Raw genomic sequence first — 15,409 nt, forward strand, 5'->3', positions numbered from 1 at the left:
GCAATTAAAAGCCACCAGAATATCATTCCTAATTTCCTGGTTCCAAGTCTGAACCGAATTCATAAGTAGTTCAGACAATTCTTTATGGGCAGCCGATATCTCTTCCTTAATTTTAATTTTCATCGCAGCTGCATGATTTTTTTTAAAGCCTCAGCTAATTCTTTTTGCAAAATTTCTCGTGTCAAGGGCTCCCCTGCAGGAATAGGAGGGAGGAGTAGTGACTGTAATTTAGTGCCAGGGGCAGACGAGCTTCCAGCGCTTTTTGACGCATTAGGGGTGGAAAACCTTTGCTGCTTAGAAGCCATTCCAGATTTAATCTTCTCCCCAATTAGTAAGTCCAGGCAAGCCGCTTATACAGCAATTACTATTTAGTTTAGTAATAAATCACTTCTTAATCTTTAAATGTTCTGAGCTCCGTAAAAATGTCGTCAAAGCCTGACTCCTCCTACAAAGCTGTTCGGCACCATTTTATTTAGAATTTAGAATTTTAGAATTTTATTAGTATTTGTAGGCCGCCCTTTTCCCTGAGGGGACTCAGGGCGGCTCACACAAAACTGGGAAGGGGGAATACAGACATTAAGACAGAAACATGTAATAAAATAGCAAGCAACATACATTCATCATTCGGGAGGGGTAACTATCCTATCCCCAGGCCTGACGGGCGAGCCAGTTCTTCAAGGCTATGCGGAAGGCTTGGACGGTGGAGAGGGTACGAATCTCCACGGGGAGCTCGTTCCAAAGGGTCGGGGCTACTGCTGAGAAGGCCCTCCTCCTTGTAGTTGCCAGCCGACACTGGCTGGCCGATGGGATACGGAGGAGGCCTAATCTATGGGATCTTATCGGTCGCAGGGATGTAATTGGCAGAAGGCGGTCTCTCAAGTATCCAGATCCACCGCCATGTAGGGCTTTATGGGTGATTAATAGCACCTTGAAGCGCATCCGGAGATCAACAGGTAGCCAGCGCAGCTCGCGGAGGATAGGTGTTATGCGGGTGAATCGGGGTGCACCCGCAATCACTCGCGCGGCTGCATTCTGCACTAGCTGAAGTCGCCAGATGCTCCTCAAGGGCAGCCCCATGTAGAGCACATTGCAGTATTCCAGCCTAGAGGTCACAAGGGCCCGAGTGACTGTTGTGAGAGCCTCCCGATTCAGGTAGGGTCGCAACTGGCGCACCAGGCGAACCTGGGCGAATGCCCCCCTGGTCACAGCCGTTAAGTGGTGGTCAAATGACAGCTGTGGATCCAGGAGGACTCCCAAGTTGCGAACCCTCTCTGAGGGGTATAAAATTTGACCCCCCAGCCTGATTGGTGGAATAGTAGCCAAATCTTTGGGAGGAAAACACAACAGCCACTCGGTCTTTTCTGGGTTGAGCACAAGCTTGTTAACCCTCATCCAGTCCATAACGGCCTCAAGGCCCCGGCTCATCACGTCTACCGCTTCATTGAGTTTGCACGGGGCGGACAGATACAATTGAGTATCGTCCGCATATTGATGGTATCTAATCCCGTGCCTGCGGATGATCTCTCCCAGCGGTTTCATGTAGATGTTGAATAGTAGGGGGGATAAGACCGAGCCCTGAGGCACCCCATAATTTAGGGGCCTAGGGGACGATCTCTGCCCCCCTACTAACACCGACTGTGACCTGTCCGAGAGGTAGGAGGAGAACCACCGTAACACGGTGCCTCCCACTCCCACCTCCCGCAGTCGTCGCAGAAGGATACCATGGTCGATGGTATCGAAAGCCGCTGAGAGGTCAAGGAGGACCAGGATGGAGGAACGTCCTTCATCTCTGGCTCTCCAGAGATCATCCATCAATGCGACCAAAGCGGTTTCTGTGCTGTAACCGGGCCTGAAGCCTGACTGGAAGGGGTCTAGGTAGTTTGCTTCTTCCAAGGACCGTTGGAGCTGGAAGGCCACCACCTTCTCAACAACCTTCCCCAGAAAGGGAAGGTTGGAGACTGGACGATAGCTATTAAGAACAGCTGGATCCAAAGATGGTTTCTTCAGGAGGGGTCTCACCACCGCCGCTTTCAGTGTGGCGGGGAAGTTCCCCTCCCGAAGGGAGGCGGTTACAACCGCCTGGATCCAGCCTCGTGTCACCTCACTGCAGTTAGTAACCAGCCATGAGGGACACGGATCCAGGACGCAGGTGGAGGTACTTACAGCTCTCATGGCCTTGTCCACATCCCCGGGGGTAACGTCCTGAAACTCAACCCAGAGCTGTTCTACTTGGTCCCCCTGCGCCTCGGCTGGAACTGCGGGGGTGGAGTCCAAGTCCGACCGAAACCGAGCAATTTTGTCCGCTAAGAATTGGGCATACTCTTCAGCTCTGCCCTGCAAGGGTTCCCCCGTCTCCCTTTTGTTCAATAGGGAGCGGGTTATCCTAAACAGGGCGGCTGGACGGGACTCAGCGGATGCTACCAGGGTGGCTATGTGCGATCTTTTTGCTGCCCTAAGTGCCCTGGTGTATTCCCTGGTGCAGGTGGTTACCATTGCCCGGTTCGATTCGGACTTATCGGACCTCCAACGGTGCTCTAGGCATCTCCTCCGGCGCTTCATCTCCCGGAGTTCCTCGGTGAACCAAGGGGGTCTCCGGGATCCGCCGCCTCGGAGGAGCCGCAGTGGCGCAATCCGGTCGAGGGCCTCCGACGCTGCCGAATGCCACGCAGCAGCCAGAGTCTCCACCGGACTGTGGGCGAAAGTGTCAGGAATAACCCCAAGCTCTGTCTGGAACCTTGACGGCTCCATAAGACGCCTGGGGCGGAACCATCTGGTCGGTTCCTCCTCCCTACAGTGGGGGTTTGGCCTCCGGAAGTCGAGCCTCAGTAGGCAATGGTCTGACCACGACAGGGGTATGATGTCACTCCCCCTCAGACCAAGATCACAAATCCACTGCTCCGAGAGAAATACGAGGTCAAGCATGTGTCCCGCTGAATGGGTTGGGCCCCGAATTACTTGGGTCAAGCCCATGGCTGTCATGGAAGCCATGAACTCCTGCGCCCCATCAGAGTTTTCACCGAGCGACGGCAAATTAAAGTCCCCCAGGACCATCAACCTAGGGAACTCAATTGCCAGCTCGGCTACCGACTCGAGGAGCGAGGGGAGGGCTGCTGCAACGCTGTTGGGAGGCAGGTACGTTAGCAGCAGACCCACTTGACCCTTGAGGTCCAACTTTAACAGCAAAGACTCACACCCGACAATCTCCGGAGCAGGGACCCTACGAGGAACTAACGACTCCCGGATAACAGCGGCCACACCCCCACCCCTTCTCTGGGCTCTCGGCTGATGTAGCACCTGAAATCCTTCTGGGCACAGCTCTACAAGGGGGACTCCTCCCTCTGGGCCCAGCCAGGTTTCAGTAATACATGCCAGGTCTGCCCTCTCGTCTAAAATTAAGTCCCGGACGAGAGGAGCTTTATGTACAACAGACCTGGCATTTAGTGACAGCAGCCTGAGACCAGGGTCCTGACTACTTGCGCCATCTGGTCTTGGAGTGGGACTCCTAGGGCCGGAAGGAGGGATCTCTGTAATGTAGCGAACCCTCCTTCCCCGGTAATGGCCTGCCCTAAAGTCCCCGCCGTATCTGCCCCTCCCTGTTACGACCGCAATACCCCGACCCTCTCCCGTGTCTCTGGTCCCCTCAACCACCCCCGTGGCCCCCGCAACTCCCGGCAGGTCCTCCGAATCACGCATACTCATACACTCCCCCAAACAGTCCCCACGTAAGAAGTTAAAAACACAAAATTTACAACAATATGGTCATAAAAGTGGGACATTCATTCATCTCAAGCGTACCTCATGCATAGCCCATACAAAGAAAGAAGAGAAAGATGAAAGAAAAGAAAGAAATTATAAATTGCGCAAAAAAATTGATTAGTTTAAAGTGCGAATAGTTCTGGGAAGGTCCAAAAAAGTCCAAGATGGTTGAGGCAAGGAGAGGGCCTTCTATGTACTGTAAATACCCCCACTCGGCCAGTAGTGGCGCTATCTGTGGTAGCAGGTCCAAGGCGGCATCAGGCAACAGTGGCCGTGGCAGATGAAAGTGCAGATAAAAGAGCAGATGGAAATATTTATGTGTATTTCTAGCAAGTAAATTGTCAGACAGAATTATTTTTTAAAAAATGGAGTTAAAGATTTATACATACAATTAGGAGTTCACAAGTATTAGTTCTGCCCGCTTTGAAGTCAGTAATAAATCAGTCTTTGGGCTGAGGGTGGGCGAATGCCTTCGTTCTGCAAAAAAAGCAGAAGAGATTCTTGACGCGGAGAAATACTATGCTGCCGGGCGGCCCCCACTTCCCGTCCCCAGATTTATGTTCTGGGGGGGATTAGTTGGAGCACTGCCCAAACATAGTTGCTCGGCTTCTTCTTCTATGCCCGAAGAAGAGGTAATCAAACTGCCAAACAACTGATGGATACTGTTTAGACAGCTGTTAAAAACAACAACCCCCACAGGCCCCGCCCAACCAGAAGCCCGACTAGCCATTCTTAATGTCCAATTCTCACACCTTAGTGTCCAACTCTCACCTCATGCAATAGATGGAAACTAATCAAGGAGAGAAGCAACCTGAAATTTCCTAACAATGAACACAGTGGAACAGCTTGCCTTCATAAGTTGTAGGTGCTTCATTACTGGAGGGTTTAAAAAAAAAAAAAGACTGGACAGCCACCTATCTGAAATGGTATAGGGTCTCCTGTTTCAGTAGGGTGCTGGACTAGAATACCTCAAAAGTCCCTTCCACCCAGTGGTGGGTTGCAGGCAGCACGTCCCAGTATGGGCGTACCGGAGCCTGCTTGGAGCACCAAGTACCATTCCGGTACGGGGCTCTGGAGGACCCACCCACGCTCCTTACGTGTCTTTAAACCCTTCGATGCTTCTGCGCACGTGCATAGCACATACAGCCCCTGTGTGGTGCTCCGCCAAGCAGCTGGAGCATCATGGAGGCTTGCAGAGGCGTCACTGGATGGTAAGACGCATGCGCGAACTGTGCACGTGTGCGTGCATGCCGCGTGCGTTCATGTGGAGGACGCCGGGCCCTGTTGCAACAGTACCGGTTGCAATGGGATCCGGAACCCACCACTGCTTCCACCTCTATTCTAGTTCTAACCCCGTAACTCTAATGCACAAACAATTCTGTTGTTCATCCAGGATAGGGTCATAAAGAGATATAATCTTGTTATTAACCAACATGGCATTACTGTTCTGCCTTTAAGACAACTCTCTTCCATTTGGTTGACAAATTGAAAACATACAATCCAATAACTTGGCAGTTCCTATCAAACAAGTGTACATTCTATATACTTTTCTAGTGCCTTGTTGTTGTTGTTGTTGTTTTGTTTTTACTATGCTTTGTATTACTGCTACTATTATTTTTTTAAATTGTAGGTTATCATAAGTTCCTGGTCTTTGGTTGTAATAACAAAGACATCACCACTACAATTTTTGTTTATTTTCCTTACTTTTAGCCAGAAGAATGAAAGTTTGTTTATGTCCCTTATAAGCAGAGTTTTAATTTTGCAATAGCTATATCTCAAAGGATTCTGTTACCTCATTACATAAGGCTGTGGAATTTGCTCCCTTGTTTTAGTTTTTAAGAAGAGTCAATTTATTTGCCTACTTGTTTGCCTCAATAACACATCTTGGCAACAAGGGCAGCACAAAGGCATCTACAGGTCTTCAGTTCTGGCTAAAATTATCTTTCAGGTTGACAGGCTCAAGATCATGGTGCTAATGACATTTATCCTTGTCACTTTTACAGACAGGCAATTATCTGTGCAGAAAGCAAAGCAGGACATAATAGAGGCGAGGTCTATTTGGTCATAAAATTGTCTTTTCAAGTGCAACAGTAATTTCTGGTTATATATTCAGAAGGACCAGTGCTATAGACTGGTTATCCAAAGGAATCTCAGAATATGCCTTGAAGCAGATTCTAAATGACAATTCAGATCATTATAGTCAAAATTCCAAAAAAAGTATGCCATTTACAAGCCAGTTCTTTCCAAAATTTATCTTTCTCTCCTGCAGCTCTATGATCATTTCTAAAGCAGGCAACTTCATGTTGCTGCATCACAGAGACAACACTATATGCAACTATCATACAAATTTAAATCAACCTGCAGAATCACCTTCCCTCGCTAGTAGAATCCCTCACCTTAAAGCATCATAAACATGTTTTTTTTTAATGACATGTTCTTAACTCCCCCCCCCCCTATACAGAACTGCTTGAGTCAAGAAAACAATTGTTTTGTGTTTATTTTATTTTTTTAGGAAAATAACCCCAAAGTCTTGCTCTTTCCATATTTTTCCATAGTTTTGATCTGGCTAATATTGAATTATTATTATTATTATTTTTGCAATCAGAGAAAGAGATCTCCACAGACATATAATAAGAAGCAGCCCATATTGTCTGTAGTTAGTTGTGTTACTATGAATAGTTCCAAAATGTGTTACTTTTTCAAAGTTTTAGTTTCATAGTCAGTTAACTTTGGATGGTCATCTTGATGTGCACTTTGCAATCTTCCTGACCCCACTTTAGTTCTTCACTTTCTGCAATGTTATTTTCCTATGAAGGCCTACAACTGAGAGATAAATTAGTGCAACTAGCCTGCTGATGCATAGGATTATATCTCTTCAGGAAATTGTGTTTCTTCTTCTTAATTGTTTAAAGATCACATCCAGGAAACTCCAGCTGTTCTTTTCTTACCACTTATTTGCAGGAATCTTTTTAAAAAACAAACTTGAATTGTCTTCAGGGACAGCCAAACCCACAAAACACACACACACACAAAAACACACACACACTCTCTAAATATGCTTGAGAAAGAGCTTTAAATATGCAAATAATTCATTTCTTGCTTATTGTAATATGCATGTCTATAATTAAATATGTAGTGTTTATTGTATGCCACCCAGAGTCCCTTGTATAGGTGATTATATAATGAAATAAATAAATAAACAAATAAAATGAATCTGTACTTCATTTAATCATTAATCAATGTTGATCACTATCACAGGTTGTCTACTTGATTCTTGATTACATAAAATAGCTCTCAAAGATTCAAAAGCTTTATATTTTTGTCCAGTGCTCACATCATCATAAACATTCATGAATTTGATGGTGAAATTCATTTGGAGACACTCCTTCAGTAGCCACACATTCAATTATGGTGCATTGCTTAAAGCGTACTGACAGATTTGCATTTTACAAACAATAGCAACATATGTTTTCATAGCAAGTTCCACCAAATGAAGTGAAACAACAGATGTCGAAGAACAAATCAAGAGTTTCACCAGTATGGTACTCTGTTGATGATATTAAGCCTTGAAAGCATTTCATTCATTCAACCCTCTCAGGGCTTATTCTTAACAGTGATAACAGTAGATATAGAATATACAAATATAGATTTGTAGATCTTCTAGTTGTGTTCTAAAAAAACACCTCTCAGTACATTGTTTAACATGCCTTAGGATTATCTTTAATCATTAATCATTAAACCGAAAAGGAAAAGGAAATAATTCCCACCATGATTTTTTTCAAGTTTTTTGCGAGCTTGAAATCTGTCCATGCGAGCTTGAAATCTGTCCGTCTGTCCCTCCATCATCTATCTATCTATCTATCTATCTATCTATCTATCTATCTATCTATCTATCTATCTATCTCTATCTATCTATCTATCTATCTATCTATCTATCTATCTATCTATCTATCTATCTATCTATCTATCTATCATCTGCCAGCTATTTGGTTTAAATGTAAGAGAAAAATATAAATTTATCATAAGTTAGAAATTAAAGAGAGTTTTCTCCACCTTATATAAAATTCTCTATCACTCCCTGTTACTGAGTTTGTAAAAAAAAAAGTATAGTAGAGCATGTATTTAATGGCACTAAACTTTATATCGCCACAATAAATGTACAGTAAAATCAAGCCACAGTACAATGTAATAATGTACTGAAACTTTCTTTAAAGGAGAAATGTAACAGACTTGCACCTGTAACATCTATCTACATATATAATAAAGTAGTAAGCAAATTGCAAGTGATCCTTTTTAAAATTTTCTTTTGGGTGTGCAATATATATGACTTTCCCAAAAGTGTTAAGTGAGGTTGTAAGCCCTCACTTTTTCAAACTTATTTTCTACAATAAAGATAAGTATCTGTAAGAATTCCCAGCTGATTTACTGCACTATTTTTCATACCTGTCAGCTTCATGCGGGCAAAGCTATCAGCACTCCTGATACTTAACCCCCTATTTGGAAATATACTTTTTTCACCTTTCCAAATCAATAGATATTTTGGTCATCCCTTTGATGGCCTTGAAAGGTACTTGATCTATATTGAAATAGTGTTTTTTCTAGTCTGGTAGATGCCTTAAAAATTTATGTTGCAACAGTACATAAATAAGTCTCATGTTATATTATTTCTATTCCCAGGGATTGCCAAGTAAGTTGTCATTGGCCTATTCAGAAGATGAATCCTCCTTCATGATTTAACACTATTATTTGAATGTTTTTGCTTGGTGAAACACCATTAAACAATTCCCAGTGTACTTAATGCATCTAAAGACATCTACGAATATTGTCCACTCATCACACACATCTAGGTATATGAATTACATGCTATAGATTCGTGATCATTCTAACTAAATATCTTACAACTATAACACAGATTTTCAAGTATTTGTGCTTCAGTAGTTGATCATAACTACTCAGATGTATAAACAATAAGAGTCAACTTATTCTTGTATAATGAGCTACAAGAAAGTAAACTAGAAAGCAAGACCTAAGTTAACAAGTTGCAGTGCTGAGCTATTTTAAAAAAATGTTTTAGTGACATGGAATCCTGACTAAAGCCCAAAAGAAAACAAAAACAAAATTCCAAAATCAGAACTTTAGAAGGAAAGAAAGAATTTTAATTTCTTCTACCAACTGAATCATTAATCTATAGTCCTTCACTTCCCTAAACTATCTTCTAAAGTGTGGCTTCTTCCAAGCTAAGCTTTAAAAGGTGTACTTTAAAATGAAGCAAATAGAAATACAGTTGTAGTCTAATAGAAATTCAGAGTGGAAGTAGAATTGACATGAATCTTTTTCCAAGCACTGCAAAATATAGTTGAAAACAATAACATCATTCATAGAGATGTTTTCTAGAGATGCAAAAAATGGGATATCTATCATTGGTTAATCAAGTAAGATGGAGGGATGGAGGGAGGGAAGGAGGGAGGGAGGGAAGGAAGGAAGGAAGGAAGGAAGGAAGGAAGGAAGGAAGGAAGGAAGGAAGAAAGGAAGGCAGACTCTATTGCATTAGCAAGTTGAAAACATGCCTTTTTTTTAAAAAAAGTTGACTTTTTCTCCCATCCCCTGAAATATACATTAGAACCTCGAGAAGCAAAAGTCATCCTGTTTTCATCTTATTTAAAAAGACATTCATGCACACTTCTAAGGCATAAATTTCAGGACTTCTTATTTACTTTCATCTCTCTTGCAAACAATGAAATGTGACAAAATGAGGAACTTCTAGGGATGTCACTTCTACACTCTCTTTAAAACACACACACACATACACACACACACACACACACACACAAAACAGTGTAAGACTTTTCACTTCTTTAAATTTCAAAACATTAACCTCATGAAAGAGGTCAAACAAACACACGCACTAATCTTTTTAAGAAAAATAACTACCATTGCAGATGTCAGCTTCCTAATTTGACCTAACATTAATACTTTAAAATGATTTGTTAAACCAACAGGTTATAAATGAGTTCATTGATTACAGTTCCAATATCTTATTCCACTTGTCAATCATCTATTTCTTCCTTTCTCCAAGATACTGAGGAACTCAGCTTTATGAAAAACTTACCATATCATTTATCTTAGCAAGTAAATTATTCCAAGAACATGGTACCCAAAGGAATCTGGCAGTAGAGCTGGCAGTCATTTTCGTGAGAGTGAACTTACAGCACTCTTGTCAAAGTTAATTATAGACATGTCTGAACCCTGTATTTCATCCAAATCATTTTAGGAAAGAAATATTCCCAGGTTCACAAAGTTCAGCAAAACAGGGGAAGCTCCAAAGAGCCATGTTCCAATATTTGATACGATTCTAGTATTGACATGGATCATCTTTAAACATCACTTTTGGGAAATTCACCTTGGTTCATTACGAGTAGCACTTGGAAAATTTTAAGATTAAATTTATAGTTATTCTGTACAACATTAAAAAGTAGGTATGCGCAGAGCAGTTTGGATTTGCCTCAACAAAGAGCTTTGTGCCTTTTTTCTTTGTTGAGTGACAGTGACGATGTAATTTGCTTTGAGTTGTTCAGATGCTTTACCTGCCTCAGTGTATATTTGCAACATAGAATAGTCAGACAAAGTTAAGTAAGAGGGCTTCTTAATTTTTCTCTTAGAAACAAGACATCTGTATTGCTTCAAAAAGCAACTGCAAGAAAACACTTTCCTTGAAAGTTTTAAGTGTGAGGCACCTTCCTGAAGATCTGTACTGCCCTGTTAAATAGTGAATCAATTTCTACAATTTGAGATTCATGATTTATAGTTTCTCTTCAAATGATGATTGATTGTGTCTCTGTTTTTATGTGTGTATGTGTGTGGGTGGAAGGGAGGGAGGGAGGGAGAGGGAGAGGGAGAGGGAGAGGGAGAGGAGAGAGAGAGAGAGAGAGAGAGAGAGAGAGAGAGAGAGAGAGAGAGAGAGAGAGAGAGAGAGAGAGAGAGAGATTTCTACTTTTGTCACATTAGAGATATACCAAACTAATTATCTTGACAAAGTGGACCTTTGAATACATCCTCTCAAGCAGACAAACAGTCAAGAAGAAAATGATATCCTAATCAAGGAACAACCAAGGAGAAAATCACACCCCTACCAATACTAGGAAGGCAAGCTACTGTATAAAAAACAGGGAGCAAACCTTACTCCCATAGCACTGATTGTCAAGACTGAACCACTTTGCTTCTTTCAAAATCTATCACTATTCAACTTGCTGATAAACTGGGGGGGGGAGGGGGGAATAGAATGCTGAGAAGCTGTGCACAGACTGTGAGAGGCTGAAAGCCATCAAGGTCATCACTGCAGGTGCTTGAGAAAGAGATGGACTGTTTCCAAACCAAAAGGACATTTCATAATTGGACAATGTGATCACCCAGGGTAGGGAGAAAGGGAAACTATTGTTTAACTAGGCAAGCATTAGCTTGGGAAAACCAGAACTGGTTTTGTTTCTTCAATACCAATGTGGTCTATCCAATAAAGTTTTACTTTTGGGGATTCAAAGCTCCTGAAAATGTTTCCTTGTTTTGGGTTTACTAGTTGGATAGTTGACACTGATGATTTTACCTAGTTGGGTAATAAAAGCAAACAGCCAAGCTCAGAGATCACCATAGACTTTGTGGTGCCCTTTAGCCCTTAGCTACATTTTTTTTTTCTGTTGGTATCATCACAACCCCTAGCTCCAAATAGGCTAATTTGTACACCTTCTTTGAGAAGTGTTGAAACTGGCATGAAATAATAATTAAAACATGTTGAATAATAAGAATGCCTGACTGTTTAACTTTCTGCTTATAAAATTTAAGTTGATTAATGGTTTAAGTTCAAAGCAGAATACTCATTACAGCCCCAGATATATTCTGCTTACTGAAAAGTGCTATATAAAATGGTTTATCCTTCTCTAGGTTTGGTAACTTTACGCTCTAAAGGACAATGTCATTCAAACAAATCAATACCAATACTTTTTTAAAAAGTTGGTTCCTCTAATTTGATAATTGGTATTTTTACATATTTTATTAAAAATTAGGTCAGTTGTTTGGTTTATAGCTTAACTATTTGGTTACATGGTTATTTTTGCACTTTATTTTTAAAGTTGTGGTTTACATTTTCAATTCAGCTTCCTAAGAAATCCAAATGAGGATGTAGAAGACATTGTTTACAAATTATAAAGTTAAGAACTAGGTCATGATAATATTTTACATTGGCGTGATAAAAGGCATGGGTATGTGCTTTTCCCTGCTGTTTCCATCTTGTCCCATTGTGTTCAGCTGGAGGAAACACGGGCTTGTGGCTATCCAGAATTATGGCATTTACACAAGAAGAAAAGGAATCTAACACATCGAGGTTGAGACAGGTCATCAAGCATTACTGTCATTCAAATGGAAAATAGAAAGCCTCATGAAGTGGAATAAACTCATATGTCATCAAAACCATGAACTGAGTTGTTTGTTCAAGCATTACAATAAATACATGAATAAGTAGACAAATAAATATAATGACACGGGATGAAAAATTCTTTTCCTTCCTTATTGCTTAATTTTCAGTTCTGGAAATGGTTTTTCTAATTGCTGCATCCTGACATTACTATGATGACATCTACAGAAAGCTAAGCAAGGAATCAAGTTGATCATTATAATCTATTATATCAGCTATATCATATTACATATAGTACATAACAAGTATTTACCTTGTTGCTACACCACTTCATTGGCAATGCAAAGATTTTGGGAGCATTTTGGGGCAGGGGAGTATAGCTGCTATTAAGTATATTCAATAATGAGCTAGAGAAGCAAGATAAACTTTCCATGGTTAATGTTGGGTATTTCTGCACCATTTCTTTATATTTAAGATGGAATAAAACATTTGTAAGATATCTTATTACATAACAGGCAAGAAGTACATTCTCTACATTCAGAGCAAAGTACTTTTGGGTTACCAAATACTATTTGTGAATGTATTTCTCTCATTATTTCGGATGAAGTCACATTTGATGTTTGCATAGGGGTGTGTGTGTGTGTGTGTGTGTGTGTGTGTGTGTGTGTGTGTGTGTAAGAGAGAGAGGGAGGGAGGGAGGGAGGGAGGGAGGGGAGGGAGGGAGGGAGGGAGGGAGAGGGAGGGAGGGAGGGAGGGAGGGAGAGAGAGAGAGAGAGAGAGAGAGAGAGAGAGAGAGAGAGAGAGAGACTCTGAAAGTTGTTCTTATTTAATCCCCAAATCTATTTTTGAGGCTCTTGTTTTCTTGATGAAATAAGAAATGAACTCCACTTGACTGTCTAATTTGTGCTGAATATTTTTAGACATCTGATATTATCTTAATTGCAATTTGTGGATAATAATTGAGTATCATTATGTTGTGAGTTGCCTAAGAATCTTTGCTGGGTCACTTTGATTTAACATAAATATATTAAGAAGAAAAATCCAAATTGTGGCTAAGGATATTTATAGGAAGGAAGGATGGAAATTTCTGTGTCTTCTTGGAAATAATTTTAAAAACCATTTTGTAAACATAAACTCTCTGTAAAGATGTTCTTACATCAACATAACAAACTCATTTCACCAATTTATATGTACAGTCTGTTGAAATAACTTTAATAAGTTTATTTCCAGTTTGTGTTACTATATTCTTTTTGACTCTATTTTTTTCTGTTTCATATATTCTATTTTTCCTGTCAAAATACTTCAATGTGGATATTTAAAATTACTTTTTAAAAATAATTTTCTAAATCTATTTTTTCTAAAATGTGTATTTTAAAAAGAATTGGGAGATGTATATATGCTGGTCTTGTTGTATTCAGGTCTTTTCCCGTGTAAGATTGAGATTGTCTTGGCAACGTTTCGGTGAGGTCTCAGTCACCATCCTCAGGCTGGTGTTTTTGGCTTAAAGCATGGCTGGAGCTGCTGTCTTTCTATAAATCTCTTGAAGTGCTGGCTTTGTTTCAGTAAGTGGATTGATTGGATGTGTAGCTGTATAATGATTGGTAGATTGGTGCTGATTGGTGCTGGCTGTGGGTCCATTGTTGTTTTGGGTTGTAACGTCCTGGGTGGTGGGTTCGTTTGTTTACCAGGGCTGGTTTCCAGACGTCTGGTAGGCGGGAGGTATCATGACATTCATTCATGTTGTGGGGGTGTTTCTAGGCTGTTGAGATGTGTGAGGAAGTTGTTCAGTTTTTCTTTCCCGTGTGGCCAAGACAATCTCAATCTTACATGGCAAAAGACCCGAATACAACAAGACCAGCATACCTACACCCGTGAAAATCCCACCAAATCCAAAATAAAAGCCTCTCCCATCAGTGAAGAGATCCAGCAAAGAATCATCCCCAGAGAGAAATCTTCCAGATGCCCCAAAGCTCTATGGCCTCCCCAAGATACACAAAGAAGGAACATCAATCAGACCCATAGGGTCACCTCTACAGAATCTTGCCAAATTCCTCATCAAACAACTCCAGCCCTACGCGGAATCCATCACCTCACACGTACAAAACTCTCTCCACTTCATAGAAACAATAAAGAAACAAAACCCACAACCCAGCGACTTACTCGTGAGCTTGGATGTCATTTGCCTCTTCAGCCAAGGGCCTATAAAAGAATCCTGGACAGCTATCCAAAACAAACACAACCCCCCATAACACATCCTGGACCTGAACAACCACTGGCTAACCAACTGCCTAACCAACTTCATCCATAATGGACAAAAATACAAACGGATAGAAGGAGCACCCATGGGATCACCCCACTCACCTGTCATCGCAAACTTATACATGGAACATTTTGAAACTAACGCCTTAGATAAATCTGAACACAAACCCAAATTCTGGCTTAGATATGTTGATGGCACTTTCATGATTTGGCCACATGGGAAAGAAAAACTGGACAACTTCCTCACACATCTCAACAGCCTACAACCCAAAATACAATTCACTATGGAAATAGAAGCAAACAACCAACTTCCCTTTCTGGATGTCCTAATCTACAAAAAGCCCAATGGCTCCCTAGGACACACTATCTACCGGAAAAAACACACACCAACTGCTACTTAAATGCACAATCCCATCCCCACCCTGCACAGATCAACTCTGTAGCCAAGACCCTCATCTCCAGAACCAAACGCCTAGCCGACAAAGACCACCTGAAAACTGAAAATAAAATAAAATAAAATAAAGGAACGTGGCAATGAAGGGAAGGCTAGAGCCCAATTTTACAGTTGGGGGTCACCACAACATGAGGAACTGTATTAAAGGGTCACAGCATTAGGAAGGTTGAGAACCACTAGTTGTAAAACAAGGTAATGATTTTGTCCTATAAATCACTTGATGGCATCAGGTTTGGCTGTCTTAGGGACTGACATTCTCCTATTGTTTCTGCCCTTCTACTAAGATTGGATAGACTATGCATGTTTGAGGCTGTATCCTTAAAATAATGTTGTTTGACGAGTCTAAGATAGCAGGACTCCTCTGTTGTAGCAACTGCTATCTGAAAAAGCAGCCTTCCAGAGAGTCAGTTGTCCTGACCCACCTATCCTTTGACCTAGCGTGAAGACATGGCAGTTTTCTTAGGTACAAAGGTAGGAAGTGGGAGTGGATTTCATCAATTTTATGGCGTTTTTAGTCTCATGAGTTTCACTTTTTTATT

This window comes from Thamnophis sirtalis, unplaced genomic scaffold (genome assembly GCF_051295495.1).
Source record: "Thamnophis sirtalis isolate CommonGarterSnake01/CBP01778 unplaced genomic scaffold, rThaSir2_p1.2 scaffold_2, whole genome shotgun sequence".
NCBI classification, from domain to species: domain Eukaryota; kingdom Metazoa; phylum Chordata; class Lepidosauria; order Squamata; family Natricidae; genus Thamnophis; species Thamnophis sirtalis.